Genomic DNA, 5,968 nt, shown 5'->3' on the forward strand with positions numbered 1-5,968 from the left:
CTTTGATTGACTTATTTCCCTTAGCACACTCTCCTTAAAGGCTCTCCATGCTGGCGCACGAGCCAGAATTGCCTTCTCATAGAGTGCTGAGTCACACTAACCTGTGTGCATATGCATGCCATGCTTTGTTTAATCCCGTACCCTGGTACCCTGCGATTGGGCGTGTTGGGGGCACTTCCCACCTTCTGTCTGTTGTAAAGAATGTGTCTATAAATACGGATGCTCAAGCCTCTGATGGATGGAAAATTTAAGGGACCGAAGGACTCTGTTTCGCAGCAGTTGAGTCATTTCTTATCCCTCTTAGTGCACAGGAATGCTAATTTCTCTACCTCCATGCTGGCACTTGTTATTTTCTGTGTTTAAAAAAAAAAGTCATCGTTGTAGGATAAAGCAGCAGCTCACAGTGGTTATCATTTGCATTTACTTAGTACTTAGTGGTGCTGAACATTTATGTCCTTAGTATATTTCTTTGGGGAAATGTCTGTGAAACTACCCACTCTCAATCAGATGACCATGTTGCCAAGAGAAAAATAAAATAAAATTTTTTTGGAGTGTTTGAGCAGCATTTCCAGGTCTTATGAAGGCTTTAATTTTTATTTTTGCAGTGATTATACAGCCTGCCTAGGGGTCAATCTCAACTCCAAATGCCAGGGAGTGTTGCCTTGCTACTTGCTTCATTTTAACACATGATGTGTGCGGAGATGACAGGCCTGGGCTTTCAGGCCTGGTTAGATGCTATGACTCAACTTGGCCTGCTATTCTTTCTGTTAAAGAGGTGGTCCTGCATGGATAGCTCGTTTCCATCAGGAGTAACAGCTCAGTGTCAAGTGTGGACACGTTCAGTTAGCGCTACCCAGTTCAACTGAATGTAAGTGTATTTATGGTTTAGGATTTCAGGGTACTGAAGTGTGTTTTATATGCCACAGGCCTGGGCATAAATGCTTTCTAAATCTATGGTTTTTAGTAAATTTACACTTTTTGCTGCCTCTTAAAATATTTCACCATACCTCAAAGAACCCTTCTTTATTTATTTATTTATTTACTTATTTATTTATTTATTTATTTATCTCTCTATTTATTTATTTATTTAATTTATTTATAAATTTAAACTTACTTTTTATAATGTATTCTCTTTACATCCCCTACCATCATTAAAGAAAACTGTTTCTTCTTCTTACAGAATCTATTAAATGCTAAGAGATAGCCCACACAGGGGCATTTTTATGTGGGTATTGTTTTTAATTACTGGTGCATTTCCTCAGTCCTCTCTCTTTCTGTCTTTCTGATACAAGGTCATGCAGCTCGGGCTGCTGTGGATGTGCTGCCTTATTATTATTACTGTTTTTTTTTTCAAATTTGCTTCCCTCTACCTCCAGCAGAGGACTGCGCCCCAAACCCCCCACCCCCCTCCCCAAATCAACAGCCTAAACAGGAAGTTATGAAAAAGAACTCTTAAAAAAAACTAAATTAATTTATTTATTCACTTTACATCCCAAATGGAATGCAGCCCCTCCCTTCTCTTTTCCCGGTCCCACCCTTCCATCATTCCCCCCTTCTCCCCATTCTCCTAAGAAAAAGGGTGCCTCCCCCCACCAACCCACCCCGGCACATCAAGTTGCATGAGAACTAAGCACATCCTCTTCCACTGAGGCCAGACAAGGCAGCCCAGCTACTGTGACAGGGATGCTGAAATGTAGCTCTCCCTAACTGATGGCTTCTGGCAGGGGAAGTTCTATTTAAGGAGCTGGCCACTAAGAATTTGACTATGCTCCCATGAGTATATAGATAACAAAAACTGGACATGTTTTCTGTTTTTTTAAATTTAATTTTCTATTTTGGGGGAGGGAAAGTCACAGGGGTGGACGTGGAAGAGCTGGTGATTGGGGTGTACGATATGAAATTCCCAAAGAATCAATAAAAGCATGTTAAAGAACAAAACAGCTGGGTGCCGTGGCACACACTTGTAATCCCAGCACTCGAGGAGGCAGAGGCAGGTGGATCTCTGTGAGTCTAGGTCAGCCTGGTCTACAAAGTGAGTCCAGGACAGTCAATGCTACACAGAGAAACCCTGTCTTGAAAACCCAAAAACAAACAAACAAACAAGGAAAAAAACCCCAAAAACTATTCATTTTCCCAAAGGAGCTGAACTGTTTTAAATTTACATCAACAGTATTTGAGGGTCCCTGCCAATACTTGCAATTTCTGTCTTGTATTCCTTCAGTTGGTCTCCTTTTGGCTTTAGTTTTAATTTCTGTAGTTACAAATGCTGTTAAGCATCTTTTCATGTATTTCTTGGTCTTTTCATAGCTCCTTTAGTGTTTTTAAAAATCCTTTGCCTATTATAAAAACTGGGTTCATTTTATTTCTGTTGTAAGAATTCATTATGTAACTTTCTTAGCAGCTTCATGATTTGCAAATACCTTTTCCATGATTGTATCTTGTCTTTTTTGTGTTTATTCTTTTAACAGTATCTTCTGAAATGTACAACATTAACATTTTGATCCAGTCCAACTCATCAATTTTTTTTAAATCATTGTTTATATATTGTGTTTTAACTGAAAATTCTATCTTAACCAAAGGGCGTGAAGATTTTCTCCTAAAAATGTATAGATTCTTCCCCCTTATATGTAGATGAAAGATCTGATTCATTTTGAATTAACTTGTGTGTGTTGTAAGGTAGGGGTTTAGATTAATCTTTATTCCTTGTGCATGTCTACTAGAGCCAATATCATTTGTAGAGAAGATGGCTCCTGTATTGCTTACCACACTTTAGGAAAATGTTATTTTATTTGGCCGTCTAGAGTATAAGCAGAGCAGGGAGGGTGTGGGGAATTCATCTACAGGTAAGGAGGAAAATGTTGTTCTGTGCTGAAGTTCTAAACACTACATGAAAAGGAGAATGAGCACATGGCTGATGTTTTAAAGAATGAGCTGTACGGCAACTTATTTTGTTTCCTCCATCTCCCCCATTCCCTCCCCTCCCCTGCACTGAACATCTGCTTTTCTCTTGTGAGAGGAAGTGAAAGGTTTAGGTCAGGCATAAAAACAAACTATCTTTAAGGCGTTCTTCCCTGTTAGGAGCTCCCATCCATGACCCTGCTGGGTCAAGTTAGCACCAATGTACCTCGTTTCAACAATTCTAGAGTGAATTTTCAAGTCGGCTTTTCCCAGGAGGAACAACTGTGTCTTCTGTGTCTGAGTAGTATGAAATTAAAAGCATGCCCCTTTCAAGGATGCTGACAAGAGTTAAGAGAGATCATCCTTCAAGTATCACACACTTTCTCTTGTCTTTTGTTTTATTTTATTTTTAACTGATGTGTTTCCTACAAGAAACGTCTGAAGAGAACTAGTGGAGCCAGGGGTTTTCCATATTCAGATTTTCCTTGTGTCTACAGTGGGCTTGACGGAGTAGAGGGAGAGAGCAGTATTGTTGAGGAAGTCTGTCTCTAGAAAAATGTTATTTATTTTAATTCTGTCTTTATAAAGAACACAATGATTACATCTTCCCACACAGAAATGTATCAGGATCTTTGGAGAGGCTGATGTAGTAGCTATAACTAGGGTACTCTCCTTCTCTGCCATTGCCAAAGTTCCCCTACAATTAGGGTTGTGCCACTACCATCACCATCACCACCACCATCATCACTACCTTCCCATAAAGTAATAGCTAACGTGTATCTATCACTTGCCCATACACTATTGTGCCGTTCCCCCTACTTTAACCCATGTAACTGTGCCTTAGATGCATAAATGCATTATTTGGGGTAATTGGAATGTAGAAGCAGCTGCGGTGGTATCTGAAGTAGAAACTCCCCACGCCCTCCTGAAAAAGCTTTATTTAAGAAAAAAACAAGAAGATGCTTGAGGGACACAATGAGCAGCCATGCTTTTTGCTCAGCCCTGTATTTTCTTTAAACTTCTAGAATTCAGCTGATGCAGTAAGTGAAAAAAAAAAAAAAAAAAAAGAACACTTGTCTTTTTCTTCTTGCTTTGGTTTAACATTTTAAAAATTTATTTTATTTTATGTTTTTTGTTTTTTTTTTTTTGAGACAGGGTTTCTCTTTGTAGCTTTAGCTGTCTTGGACTTGCTTTGTACACCAGGCTGGCCTTGAACTAACAGCAAATACACTTGCACCTGCCTCCCTGAGTGGTGGGATTACAAGCATGCACCACTGCACCTTGTTTTCATTTTTTTTTTTCAGTTTAACATATTTTTTTTAAAGTTTACAATTTTTCTAATTTTAAAATGAATACCCAAAACAATGGCTTCTTTATGGAAAATAGGAGCTTATCCATTTAACTGTGCCTTAGATTACTAAGAAGCTTGCTTTGGACAGATGGCGCCGGATGTAGCAGCAGGCTTTTTGCTGTAGACTGGTGCTTCTTTGCTGATCCATTAGTACAGACTCCACTACTGTAGTTTAAGGCCTAAATGTCCTTCAAAGGCCCATGTGTTGAAGGTGTGGTCTCCAGTCTGTGGCGTGACTGGGAGGTCACCCGGGTTGTGTGTTGTCTTAGCTTCTTTTCCGGTGACAAAACACCCTGAAAAAGCACCCTAAGGGAGAAAGGGTTTGTTTTAGCTCACAATTCAGAGCGTCGTGGCAGGAGACTGAAACAACTGGTCACTTGTCGCCACGAAAAGAAAAGAGAGCGCTGAATGCACGCTTGCAGGGCTCGGCTCGCTTTCTCCATTTTCATACTGTCTTGGACCACCTGTCCGGGAAACGGTCTCTGCAGCAACTGCAGTGAGTCTGCATCAACTAAGATAATGAAGAAAATAAGAAAATCCCTTACAGCCCCTCCTAGGGGCCTGACTCCTAGGTAATTCTAGATTCTGTCAGGTTGATAATTAATAGCACATGTCCTCTGTCGGAGTGAGGGGATGGTGGTGGTGGTTATTGGGACTCAGGCCCTTCCTGCCTTTTCCTGACCACCATTAGGTGAAGAGGCTTCCTGAGCCATGCAATTCCTCCCTTGTGTACTGTGCTGCTATAGACCCAAAGCAATAGGGTTAAATAGCACGTGTTGAAACCTCTGAAACTGTGAGTCAAAATAAACCTTTCCCTTTCAAAGTTGGTTATCCCAGGCGTTTTGTTACAGTAAGGAAAAGCTGACTAATCTATTTGCCCACCAGGACATAACTCTACAGCTGTGTTAGAGTTCCTTCTAGCTCATCTAAAATTTAGGTAAGCTTCTTTTTGACTTCTGTCTTCTTATTCCTTCTTAGAGTACTTCAGAAAATTTCTCCTTAAGAAAATGCATCTTCTCCTGGCTCATAAAATTTGTATTTTATAACCGGGAATATCTTTCTTCATGGCCTGAGGGATTTCCATTTGTAATGTGACCATTAAGGAAAATGATGGGGCTTCTGTGTCTTGGTACCTGTGTGAAGAGCCCGATTTCAGAGAATGCCAACTGGCAAACAGATGACCATTTTAACTTTGCCACAGCTCTCTCTCCAGTGTCCTTCATACATGCTTCCTAGCCAGCCCTTTGTGTTTAAAAACTGCCTTACCATGCTTGCTTTGGTAAACATGTACACTAAAATTGGAATGACCCAAAGACTAGCATTGATACTGCTCAAGGATGACACACAAATTTATGAAGTGTTCCATACTATTTTTAGTAAGCCAGCATAATCCCTAACTACTTTCTAAATATTTGTCCTTATACACACAGTTAAGTTTAGTCTTCACCCCCTCCTCCAAAACATTCCCTGAGCCTTAGATGTGGGAATACTTTTGTAGATGTATCCTTTGGGACTGGCCTCCACAACCCTGCATTTTGATTGGTTGTGGTTTTCAGCAACGGCCTCCATCTGTTCCAAAGGGAAGTTTCCTTGATGAGGGGTGAAAAGATTGTAAGAGTCAGAGAATCAGGGAGTTTGCTGTGAGACTGTGTTCCTAATAACATCAGAAGCTACACCCATAAACTTTCAGCATTATTGCCTGAATATGAGCTGAACAAG

The 5,968-nt window shown here is 40.3% G+C and overlaps 1 non-coding gene across 1 annotated transcript; it reads left to right on the forward strand.

Moving 5' to 3' along the window:
- The first annotated feature begins 5,518 nt into the window (after positions 1-5,518).
- On the forward strand, positions 5,519-5,621 carry LOC129685595 (U6 spliceosomal RNA). The gene has a single exon (XR_008721515.1). It is a non-coding gene; the product is annotated as a U6 spliceosomal RNA (small nuclear RNA).
- The last annotated feature ends 347 nt before the right edge of the window (positions 5,622-5,968 follow it).

The sequence above is a fragment of the Psammomys obesus genome, unplaced genomic scaffold (assembly GCF_907164565.1).
Source record: "Psammomys obesus unplaced genomic scaffold, mPsaObe1.curated_primary_1811, whole genome shotgun sequence".
NCBI classification, from domain to species: domain Eukaryota; kingdom Metazoa; phylum Chordata; class Mammalia; order Rodentia; family Muridae; genus Psammomys; species Psammomys obesus.